The sequence below is a fragment of the Stomoxys calcitrans genome, chromosome 5 (genome assembly GCF_963082655.1).
Source record: "Stomoxys calcitrans chromosome 5, idStoCalc2.1, whole genome shotgun sequence".
NCBI classification, from domain to species: domain Eukaryota; kingdom Metazoa; phylum Arthropoda; class Insecta; order Diptera; family Muscidae; genus Stomoxys; species Stomoxys calcitrans.
In genome coordinates, this window is record NC_081556.1 from 109,158,359 (window position 1) to 109,171,847 (window position 13,489).

General features: G+C 36.2%; 1 protein-coding gene across 6 annotated transcripts in view; it reads left to right on the forward strand.

Moving 5' to 3' along the window:
• Positions 1-13,489, forward strand: part of LOC106082756 (matrix metalloproteinase-14) — a 202,704-nt gene that overhangs the window by 75,741 nt on the left and 113,474 nt on the right. The gene's annotated exons all lie outside the window — the stretch shown is intronic.

Consider the following 13,489-nt stretch of genomic DNA (forward strand, 5'->3'; position numbering starts at 1 on the left):
CAAGACTTAAGACTTCAGAATTTGTTCAGATTTGTCTGACATCAGACATTTGGTTTGCTGGGTACACACATATGTATATCTCCTCATCATTATCATCTTCATTGAATATCTCAACACAAATTGGTACTAAAATTTATAGCTGTTGTTGTTGTTGGTGCTTTCGCTGTTGCTTATTTGTTTAAACAAAAACCTAAACAGAGAAATGGGTGAGTCACTGTCTTAATGAAATTTGCAATTTAAGTAGAAAAAAAATTCCAAAAATTACCATTGTCCAGTGGTTTTGTTTTCATTCATTTCTGAGATGGCCAAAGGCAAAATTACAAAGAAATGGTCGACTGTTATTCACATGGGAAGTAGGGGAAGTTAATGATACACCTTTTGCTAGTATTTATAAATTGTGGTTTATGATGATTCAAATCATAATAAAGCTTTTTAATAATTTGTCTAATTATTATTTTAATTTTTTGTTGTTGTTTTTGTTCAAACATTTCATGCTGTCACCTATGGCATAAACAACATCGCGGCCATAATAACCATGGTTACATTCTTCGTTGTATCCCACCAATATTTGTGTTACCCAATATTGATCTAACAACGGTTTTAAAGCAAATAACTACTTGGCTTTTGAGGTTTATAGGTGAGTGACTGTTGATGGGGTCAATAAATTGTCTTCGTTTTACCAACCTAAACGCCAACAGAATTTCAATTGTTGATAATTTAAACTATTGTATGAACATGACTTAGTTGAATGAAGGACGTCTATGTGAAGTTTTTAGCGCCAGCCGGTGTTTTGGAATGGAATTTCTAGACGAAGTAGAGAGGATTTCTGTTGCAAAAAAGGGAAACATTATTTGAACTACAAAAAAGGCAAAGTTTAAAACTTTGGAAATTTTAAACATTCTAAAATAAGTTTGAGGAATCAATTAAAAACCAGTAAAAATGTGTTGAGTTCGGTCGGAAAGTCTAACCGGGAGTTCGTTCCCACATAGATCCATGTAGGACGCCATGCCAGGTTATGGACTAATTTGATTCATACTGACACGCTTGTTGAAAGTCATAACAGAGAAACGGAGGGACAGACGGATATTAGTAAATCGGCTTAGAAGGTCAAGACAATCAATAGTATATATAGTTCAAACGGCATGAAGGAGTATGTATACTCCCTATCCAACCATGATGAATAAGGAAGTGGAAAGTATACTGACTTCCTTCCAACAAATTAAAACATTTTTGAGAGGAATAAAGCGCTCAAAAATATTTAAAAATTCACAAATTAAACTAAAATCTTAATAAATACATGTTCGCCACATGCATGTTTAGCTAAAAGCTATCAGAAATAAATTCAAATTATCACAGGTATCTGCCGCCCTCCGCAATCAAAAGTTTTTGTTTTAATTACTACACCTTACACGCTGTCGTAATATTTTATATGGGTTCCCCTGTCCAATTTTTTTTTTTTTGTTCTACTATCTCAACTTCTCAGTGATAAGATAACAAACAATTTTGGTATTTAGCCGCTAGAACTGTATGGATTTTCAATTCCCCAATTTTCGAAATTGTTGTTAAGTACAGTGCATGGTGATACTTTAAATGAGAAAAAGGTTAGAGATAGTGAATGAACGTGGCCTTCGGCGAATTGTAATGACCAATACAGGGTATGTGCACATTTAAACTACAGGAACTTGACCTTAGAGATAGCAAGTCAATTTCCAAAATTTTGTTTGCGGTTGTGTAAAGGAAATTCCCATATCACTCATAAACGGTTAAGTATTTCATTAATACGCTGAGAATAAATAAAATAAAATAATGTAAAATAAAATAAAATAACATAAAATAAAATAAAATAAAAATATTAAATAAAATAAAATAAAAAAAAAATGAAATTAAATAAAATAAAATAAAATAAAATAGAATAAAATAAAATAAAATAAATTTAATAAAATAAAATAAAATAAAATAAAATAAAATAAAAGAATATAAAATAAAATAAAATAAAATAACAAAATAAAATAAAATAAAATAAAATAAAATAATATAAAATAAAATAAAATAAAATAATAAAATAAAATAACATAAAATAAAATAAAATAAAAAAATAAAAAAAAAATTATAATAAAATAAAATAAAATAAATAAAATAAAATAAAATAAAATAAAATAAAATAAAATAAAATAAAATAAAATAAAATAAAATAAAATAAAATAAAATAAAACAAAATAAAATAAAATAAAATAAAATAAAATAAAATAAAATAAAATAACATAAAATAAAATAAAATAAAATAAAATAAAATAAAATAAAATAAAATAAAATAAAATAAAATAAAATAAAATAAAATAAAATAACATAAAATAAAATAAAATAAAATAAAATAAAATAAAATAAAATAAAATAAAATAAAATAAAATAAAATAAAATAAAATAAAATAAAATAAAATAAAATAAAATAAAATTAATTAAAATAAAATAAAATAAAATAAAATAAAATAAAATAAAATAACAAAATAAAATAAAAAAAATAAAATAACATAAAATAAAATAAAATAACATAAAATAAAATAAAATAAAATAAAATAATATAAAATAAAATAAAATAGAAAAAAATAAAATAAAATAACATAAAATAAAATAAAATTAATTAAAATAAAATAAAATAACAATATAAAATAAAATAAAAAAAAAATAAAATAACATTAAATAAAATAAAATAAAACATTCCACTAAGAAACAGTGGCAAATTTCTCACACATCAATGAGTGATGTCTGATTCAAGTTTAAGCTCAATGATAAGGGGCCTCCTTTTTATAGCCGAATACGAATGGCGAGCCGCAGTGCGACACCTCTTTGGAGAGAAGTTGTACACGGCATAGTACCTCACAAATGTTGCCAGCATTAGGAGGGGAAAATCACCGCTAGAAATTTTTTTCTGATGGTATCGCCAGGACTCGAACCCAGGCGTTCAGCGTCATAGGCGGACATGCTTGCCTCAGCGCTACGGCGGTAAAGGTAATATACCAGGGTTCCTTTTAAGAATAATTAAAAGCTACCTTAGAAATAGAACTTTGGTCTACGAGACGAGAACATGGTACTATGCCATATAAAACTTCTCTCCGCACTCCGTCACGCCGTTCGGACTCGGCTATAAAATGGAGGCCCCTTACCATTGAGCTTAAACTTGAATCGGACTGCGCTCATTGATATGTGAGAAGTTTGCCCCTGTTCCTTAGTGGAATGTTCATGGGCAAAATTTGCATTGGTATATTAAACTTCCTTTGTCTGGGGCGTTCATCACTTCTTTCCATCTGAGACTATAAAAAATCTTCTTCATATCAATGGTAGCCAAAAGTACAATTGGTCTGCTGTGTTGGTTGGTTTTTATACCCTCCACCCTAGGATGCAAATTGTAAATTTTGCCAATGAACATTCCACTAAGGAACAGGGGCAAACTTCTCACATATCAAGGAGTGCAGTCCGAGAATACTTCTTATGAGTGTAGGTCGCTTGGGATTGTAAGTGGGTCATATCGGTCCATGTTTTGATATAGCTGCCATATAAACCGATCTTGGATCTTGACTTCTTGAGTCACTAGAGGGCGCAGTTCTTATGCGATTTGGCTGAAATTTTGCATGAGGTGTTTTGTTATGATGCCCAATAACTGTGTTATGTGTGGTTCAAATCGGTCCATAACCTGATATAGCTGTCATATAAACCTATGTGGGGTTTTGACTTCTTCAGCCTCCAGAGGGCGCAATTTTTAACCGATTTGGCTGAAATTTGGAATGAGGTGAGTTGTTATGACTTCCAACAACTGTGCCAAATATGCTTTTAATTGGTGCGTAACCTCATATAGCTGCCATGTAAGCCGATCTGTTATCTTGACTTCTTCAGCCTCTAGAGGTCGCAATTATTATCCGATTTGGCTGAAATGACTGTACAACGACTTCCCTCATGATCTTCAATATATTCAATATAGCCTGGTACAGCTCCCATATAAACCGAACTTCTTATTTTACATCTAGTTTTTTCTCGTGCTTGTAGAACCTCTTCGACATCATTTAGTGTGCCGATACTTCATTTTTGTGGGTGAAAGCCGAGTTGCCTTAACGATAACCCTCCTCCCGTGTTTAAAACCTTTTCCGGTATGGGCTTTATAGGTCTCTCGAGTAGTTTACCGCCAGTGTCAAACATGCATAGAGTTCTGTAGGACGAGAGTGCTTGGGTTTCTCCCTCTCCCTTGCTTGTTAATAGCAACTTTTGTTGTTTCCAGCATTTTTGTTTACTTTTTTAACAAACAAATTTTTTTTTGCCTGTGTACCAATCCATTCATTCCATTGTCTAGTTTTTCAATACATCAAAATGTTATATTTCATATTTATTGTTTTTATGACGACAACATCGTCAATGACTGGTGACTGGTGACTGGTGTTGGCGTTGTAGTTTGACATTCTGATCAAATGATAATAATTTTGTTTTATGGGTTTATGCACTCTGCGCCTGTACAGGGTAGTTATTTTGTGATACAAAATTTCATCGCAAATGAACAGCGACCACAATAATAACCAGAGAATCAATATACTAAATATTTGTATGGAAAATTTGTGTTTGGTTTTGTGTGTGTTTTGGCGGTCTTTTTTCGTTGTACATTTGTCAACTGATAATGACCGTACTTTAATAATGTCAAGTTCATTATATTCCCATTTTGTAGGCAGACGCATTTTAAAAAGCAATAAATATTGACAAAAACAAAAAAAAATGTACATGAATCAATACGAAATTAGTGGTTCATCCTTATAAGTATTTATTATAAATATACACAAATATATAGAAATGTCTTTGTGTAGAGATACAAACAATAATAAGAATACTTTGGACCCTAAGCCATTTTAACTCTCATGTTTTAGAATTTTTTAACTATGTTTTGTTGTTGTTTCTTTTTAATAATTATATTCATTTCTATCTATATAAACTACCATATCAAAATAACTCCCTTAAAACATTAAATTATATTTCATAGAATAAGGCAAAAAATGTAAACCCCAAACAAAGAAATGTCAAATTGCTGCTATGGTAGCTGGCCCCTTGCAATTTACTAAACGCCCATATCCACAGACAAATGCCAAGCACACATGCACCACCAAGGATATGATGGGGCATATGAATAAATCCTAAAAATTGCTATATTAGAGTTTGTTTTTCTGCTGCTGCTGGTGGTGGTATAACAAAAATAAAACCTAATTATAAGTTTTCGCCCTAGAACATGCGATTAGGCAGATAAATGAACCATTCAAGTTGAGTTGAGCCATGAGCAACGTTTGAAATGCCACAGATATGCGCTTATTAAAAAATAGTGTCAGTTTAGGTAACTATGGATTCGTGTTAGCTAGCATACAGCCCCAACAATAAATGTATATGCCCTGCTGCCCCTATGTGGGTAAGATATATGACTTTGGCATTTTTTCGCTAAAGGCCAACAGGTTGCGTTTATGGCCAGAGCTCACATAAGCCAAAAATAAAGAAAAGGAAACATAGTTTCACGGAAATTCAATGTAATTTTAGCAATGTTGCTTGGCAGGATATGTATGCATGCAGTGCTGTGGGTAAAGCAAAAAATCACTTTGAACAAAATAACAAGAATCCAGGCATTTAGTTCCGGTGCTTAAGCTGGTGGCAGAGGCGTAGTGGGGAGGTTCATTTTGCAAGGGTGGTGATTTAAACATAAAAATTAGAGAAAAAGACATTTTCTTTTTTTATAAAAAAAATCACTAAGAACAAAATAACAATAATCCAGGCATTTAGTTCCTGTGCTTAAGCTGGGGGCAGAGGCGTAGTGAGGAGGTACATTTTGCAAGGGTAATGATTTAAACATAAAAATTATAGAAAAAAAAAACATTTTCTTTTTTTATAAAAAAAATCACTTGGAACAAAATAACAAGAATCCAGGCATTTAGTTCCAGTACTTAAGCTGATGGCAGAGGCGTAGTGAGGAGGTACATTTTGCAAGGGTGGTGATTTAAACTTAAAAATTAGAGAAAAAAAAAAACATTTTCTTTTTTTTATAAAAAAAAATCACTAAGAGCAAAATAACAAGAATCCAGGCATTTAGTTCCGGTACTTAAGCTGGTGCCAGGGGCGTAGTGAGGAGGTACATTTTGCAAGATTGGTGATTTAAACATAAAAATTAGAGAAAAAAAACATTATCTTTTTTTATAAAAAAAATCACTTTGAACAAAATAACAAGAATCCAGGCATTTAGTTCCGGTGCTTAAGCTGGTGGTAGAGGCGTAGTTAAGAGGTACATTTTGCAAGAGTGGTAATTTAAACATAAAAATTAGAGAAAAAAAAACATTTTCTTTTTTTATTAAAAAAATCACTTAGAACAAAATAACAAGAATCCATGCATTTAGTTCCGATACTTAAGCTGGTAGCAGAGGCGTAGTGAGGAGGTACATTTTGCAAGGGTGGTGATTTAAACATAAAAATTAGAGAAAAAAAAACATATTTTTTTTTTATAAAAAAAAATCACTTAGAACAAAATAACAAGAATCCAGGCATTTAGTTCCGGTGCTTGAGCTGGTGGCAGAGGCGTAGTTAAGAGGTACATTTTGCAAGAGTGGTAATTTAAACATAAAAATTAGAGAAAAAAAACATATTATTTTTTTTAAAAAAAATCACTTAAAACAAACTAACAAGAGTCCAGGCATTTAGTTCCAGTATTTAAGCTGGTGGCAGAGCCGTAGTGAGGAGGTACATTTTGCAAGAGTGGTGATTTAAACATAAAAATTAGAGAAAAAAAAAACATTTTCTTTTTTTTTATAAAAAAAAATCACTAAGAACAAAATAATAAGAATCCAGGCATTTAGTTCCGGTACTTAAGCTGGTGCCAGGGGCGTAGTGAGGAGGCACATTTTGCAAGATTGGTGATTTAAACAAAAAAATTAGAGAAAAAAATACATTTTCTCTGCAAACAAAATTCCATAAACATTTTCTTTAAAGACAAAATCCGTAAAAGCGCGCTAAATTCGGCCGTGCCAAATCTTGGGAACCCTCAACCATGGATTCTGATAAAAATTTATATAATTTTATTTTACGTACCAAACTTCTGTCGAACCAGCAGGATCCGAACAAGGATGATCGAGAGACAGGTTTATATGGAAGCTATATCAGGTTATAGACTGATTTGGACCGTATTTGGCACAGTGGTTGGAATTCATAACAGAACACTATGTGCAAAATGTCAGCCAAATCGGATGAAAATTGAGGCTTTCAGGGGCTCAAAAAGTCAAATCGGGAGATCGGTTTATATGGGACCTATATCAGGTTATAGACCGATTTAGACCGTATTTGGCACAGTTTTTGGAAGTCATAACAGAACACTATTTGCAAAACTTTGACCAAATCGGACAAAACTTGCGGCTTGTAAGGGCTCAAGGTCTCCAAGGACGGGGCCACCCAGTACTGGGATAAACCATATGCTAAGGAACAGGTGGATAAATTGTGTGTCCCATGGCATGAATATAAGGGAGAAAGTGACACAGGGCACGCCACAGGGGGGCATTTTATCGCCACTCCCATGGGTGACCACCATAAATGACCCATTACGGATGCAGACTAGGGAGGGATTTGAACCCGTCTCCTACGCAGACGATGTTATAATACTTCTAAGGGGTATAGATCCCAAAAAGCTATGTAGAAGGGCCGATAGGGTCTTGCATATGACTGGGCTAGACCCAGAGTTAACCCAGAGAAGACTAAAATATGCCTGTCCACGAGGAAGACGAAGGTCGGTCAATTTAACGCACCACGTTTACTTAATAAGATGATTTTGATATCTGACAAGGTCAAATACTTAGGTGTGATCTTGGGCAGGAAACTGAATTGGAAGTATCACATTTAGGAGCGTACTGAGAAGGCTCACAGAAGTTGGGCACTATGTAGACGGCCCGTAGGCTCGAAATGGGGCCTGAATCCGAAAAGATAGTCCACTGGCTCTACAGGAGCGTGATTAGACCAATACTTACTTACGCCTCAGTAGTTTGGTGGACTGCTATGGAGAAAAAGTGCAACATAAGGACCATACAACAGGTTCAGAGAACATGTTGACTTGGCGTAGCGATGAGGACCACACCCACTAAAGCACTGGAGACTATTCTAGATATCCGACCCATTGACATACAGATTAAATGTAAGCAGCCACTGCGGCGGCTATGCGACTTTAGACGATGGGAGAATGGATTGAGGATGGGAGCAGCTCATACCATGGCGGTATAATCGAGGCGACGATAGGTAACCTGGAAGGAAGGGAAGAAGTTTCCGATCGGATACCTGAAATGAACCTTAGAGTCGAGTGCGGAACCCTAGTATGGCCATCTGGCAGATCATGTTATACGGATGGATCAAAGCTAGAGGACAGAGTGGACCTGGGAGTTTACATTGAGAACCCAGGGACTGAGATCTGTTTTAGAGTGCCTGACCATAATACCGTCCTACAGGCGGAGATCCGGGCGATCATGGAATGCGTGTAGTGGTGTGGTGCTAACATGAGCACGTCGAGTGTGAACATCTTTACCGACATTGAAATTGCCATCAGGGCAATAAGAACCAGGACGTCGATTGTGAACATCTTTACTGACATTGAAATTGCCATCAGGAAATAAAGTGTAAGAAGGAGATTGACGCCTTCTCTGAGGACGGCAAAATCCGCATCGTTTGGGTGCCGGGCCATAACGGAGTAAGGGGAAATGAAAGGGCAGACGATTTGGCGGTGAAGGCCAGAGGACTGCCGTCAATAAACTTGGTTAACCCGAAGCCTTTCGGGATGACGCAGTTCGAGTTAAGGGCGTGGGCGATGAATGCGCATGCAACATTGTGGAACAGCGAAACGGTCGGTAGAACAGCGAAAATCCTATGGGGGATCCAGATCGTGAGAAGAAGAGGCTATTACTGAAAGAAAGCAAAAAGGAGGTCAGTATAGCTATTGGTATCATAATGGACACATAGGACTACGAGCTACTAATGTAAAATCGGTGCGGCAAGTGATAGCATGTGTAGGGCATGAGGGGAAGATGATGAGACTTTTATAACATTTCCTTTGTCATTGCCCGGTTTTCGCATCTAAAAGACACCGGTACTTAGGTGGGGCCACAATACCAGACATGAACCAACTTAGGGGAGTGGTATTGAAAACAAGTAAGGATTTTGTAAGTAGCACGGAATTCCTAACTTAAAATTTTCTTTTTAAAACTGTACAGAGAGTTTTTAGAGCGCACAACAAGCCGATTACTGGCTTAGGTGTATGTCCATAGTGGAATGCACCCTCTGTTCAACCTAACCTAACCCTACCTCAGAATTACAAGGTGGGAGCTATATCTAATTCTGAACCAATTTTGATGGACCTCGGCGGATGTTTTCAGTTGGGTTATTAATAATCTAGTCATTCCGTTTGTAACACCTCGAAATATTCGTCTAAGACCCCATAAAGTATATAAATTCTTGATCTGAGTCGATCTAGCCAGGTCTGTCCGTCTGTCTGTCGAAATCACGATAGCGGTTGAAGACGTAAAGCTAACCGCTTGAAATTTTGCGCAGATACTTAATATCGATGTAGGTGGTGGGGAATTGCAAATGGACCATATCCTCCCATATAAGCCGATCTCTAGATTTGACTTCTTGAGCCCTTACAAGCCGCAATTTTCGTTCGATTAGGCTGAAATTTTGTATGTAGTGTTCTGTTATGACTTCGAACAACTTTGCCCAGCACAGTCCAAATCGGTCAAACCGATCTCCAGATTTGACTTCTTGAGCCCCTGGAAACCACAGTTTTTGTCCGATTTGGCCGAAATTTTGCCATTGATGTTCATTTATGACTTCTAACAGCTGTGCCAAGTATGGTGCACTTCGGTCTATAACCTGATATAGCTCCCATGCAAACCGATCTCCAGATTTGACTTCTTGAGTCCTTACAAGCCGCAATATTTTTCGGGTTTGGCTGAAATTTTGCGCTTGGTGTTCTTTTATAACAACTGCGCCAAGTACGGTCCCAATAGGTCTAAACCTGATATAGCTCCCATATAAACCGATCTCCAGATTTGACTTCTTGAGCCCTTACAAGTCGCAATTTATGTCTGATTTGGCTGATATTTTGCATGTAGTGTTCCCTGGAAGCCAAAATTTTTGTCCGATTTGGCCAAAATTTTGCACTTGGTGTTCTTTTATGACTTCCAACAACTGTGCCAAGTACGGTCAAAATGCGTCTATTATCTGATATAGCTCCCATATAAATCGATCTCTCGATCATCCTTATTCGGTTCCTAGAAGCTTTAATTTTTGCTGGTTTGACAGAGGTTTAGTATGTAGAATAAAATTATGTCCTTCAACTACATTTACTTTTTATACATTTTTTGTAGAATCCATGGTGGTGGGTTCCTAAGATTCGGCCCGGCCAAACTTAACACGCTTTTATTTGTTTTAGTTGCTCTTTTGGGATTTGATGATACGCCAATGGTTGCTGATACTCATACTCGTACATTTCACATATACCCTTAATGCATAAAGGTTCTTATCCTTTATGGACAACAAGCATACACTTCAGTAATTCAAAGGCATGGTTGTTTGGTTGTCTTAAGGAAATTAACCTTGATTTTGTGTTAGTTGAAAATTTTCTTGTAAAGCTATTTCTGTGCCAAAATGAAAAGGCTACCCCCCTTCTCTAGTCTCTCCCCTCCCCTCAATTGATTTGTGACATTTTGGGCTTCTTTCGAAATGACACTTGTAACAGCATATTATCACAAATAGACATGGAAAAAAGGTCTTTGCCATGAACTGTGGCTTGTTGTTATTATTAGAGGCTTATTTTAATATTTCTTATGCCTGGCTTGTAACCTACCACATTACTTTTTGCTAAATTTAGCGACTCACTGAGTGACCATATTTCATGCCTATTTCAAGTATTCCCATGGTGCGAATTTATATTTGGAAAATGTTATTCAGTTTTATTGCAAAATATTTGCTGGTGCTAAATATTGGCTGCATGGGAAAGAGAGGGGATGGTTAATTTCAACTTTCTGGAGAGGGGTTTTTATAAATTATAATAACATCTATTTTTGTCAACCTATGAAATGAAATGGGTTTAAGGTCTATCCTCATCACATGTCATACATTTGGTTTTTGTTTAAATGTCAACTGAAATTAGTTAAAGAAGCTTGTGGGAGGGGGAGTTGGGAGAAATGTCAACATTTTCATCAAAGGGAGGGAAGAAAGTTTATTTTAGCATTCGAAATGGTTGGGACTTTAATATGTAGTGTTTATTTTTCATGAATTTAATTTGTTGACAACAATTAAAAAAAACAGATCTAACTAGAAACAATTTCATGCCACTGTCATATATAATTTTACTAACCGAACCGGACCCGCTCCGCTGCGCCTTCTTTAACTCTCTAATATCTTTTTTAGGGTGGGGATACACACCGCCCTGAATGCGGATATCGAATTCGTGCCATTGTAGCCTATGACGCTGAACGCGTTCGAATCCTGGCGAGAACATCGAACAAAGCGGTGTTTATCCCCTCTTAATGTTGGCGACATTTGCGAGGTACAATGCCATGTATGGTCATTGAAAAAATGTTCCCCAAAAAGGTGTCGCACTAAGGGACGCCGTTCGGACTCGGCTATAAAAAGAAGGTCCCTTATCATTGAGTTTAAACTTGAATCGGAAAGCACTCATTGATGTGTGAGAATTTGTCCCTCCTCGGTGCCTGGTGGTAATGTTTTTCCTTAGGGAAATGTTCTCATTAGGGGAGGGATGGCACCTCAGACATTTCGACTCAAATATGGATATCAAATTCGTGCTGCACTTCCTAAATCCCTTTAATTTGAGCCGCCCAATATTGCCATGGTCGGTAAATATGAATTTTTTGGAGGGTGTTTTGAGCCTGGGGCGGCCACCGGCATTTTTTACTGAAAACAGATATCAAATTCGTTCATTATTCCCAACGGAAATGAAGTTTGGTTTAGGGGATGCTTTAGGGCGTACTCCAAAATACTTTCCTCCAAAGTTGGATATCAAATTCGTTTTCTACTTTCAAATACGTTTCATTTGAGTCCCATATTGTCATAAAGGGTCAAAAACCCCATTTGACATATCTTTAGGAGGAAAAGCGCCAACTAGACTGGAACGCAAATTTTAATGTCATATTCGTAATCTAAACTCCAATACCTTTCATTTGAGTCCCATATATGGTCGGTTAATATACCCATTTGGAGGTATTTGGGCGGGCGACCTTCCATTACCTGGACCTAATGTTTAATGCCATATTTCTAATCTACTGCCTAATATTTTTCATTTAAGTACCATATTGATATGAACTTTGAATACATCTGTTTGGAGGAGTTTTGGGGTTGGGGGGCCCGCTGGGTACTTGGACCCAAATTTTAATACCATATTCGTTTTCTGGTCTCCAATACCTTTCATTTGATACCCTTATTGTGCCCATCGGACCACTTTCGGATATGGGTGGCGTTTTTGCGGTAAAGGGGAGGGTCTTCCTCCACCCGATATCTAAAAACTATATAGCCTATATTTTCTTCCAGACCTACCTATACAATATGCGAAAATTTCGAGAAAATCGGTTCTGCCGTTTTTCAGTCTATACGTAAAAAATAAACCGAGTCTCATATATCTGCGATTGCCTAATGTGTCCATTTTGGGCATTTTTGTGGAGGTGGGGTGACCCCCTATACTTCGATCTGATTTTGTATGCCAGATTCGAAATCTACTCCCGAATACCTTTCATTTAAGCCCCATATTGCAATGAACCTCCAGTATGTCTGTTTGGGACAGTTTTGGGGTTGGGTCGACCCGATGGGTACTTAGACTCAAATTTTAATACCATATTCCTATTCTACTCTCCAATACCTTTAATTTGATACCTATATTTTCCCGATTGGTCCACTTTAGATTTTGGGTTGTGTTTTTGTCATTAGGGGGAGGGTCCGCCCCCCCTCCGATGCCGAAAAATTATATAGCCTATGTTTCTTTCCAGACCAACCTACACAATGTGCGAACATTTGCAGAAAATCGGTTCTGCCGTTTTTCAGTCTATTCGGAACAAACAAACCGAGTCCCATATATCCGTGATTGCCTAATGTGCCCATTTTGAGCGTTTTTGTGGAGGTGGGGTGACCCCCTACACTTCGACATGAACTTGTACGCCAGATTCGTTATCTACTCCCGCATACTTTCATTTGAGCCCCATATTGGAATGAACGTCCAATATGTCTGTTTGGGACAGTTTTGGAGTTGGGGCTGCCCGATGGGTACTTAGACTGAAATTTTAACACCATATTCGTATTCTACTCTCCAATACCTTTAATTTGATACCTATATTGTCCCAATTGGTCCACTTTTGATTTTGGGTTGTGTTTTTTGCCTTAAGGGGAGGGTCCGTCCCCCCTCCGATACCGAAAAATTATATAGCCTATGTTTCCTTCCAAA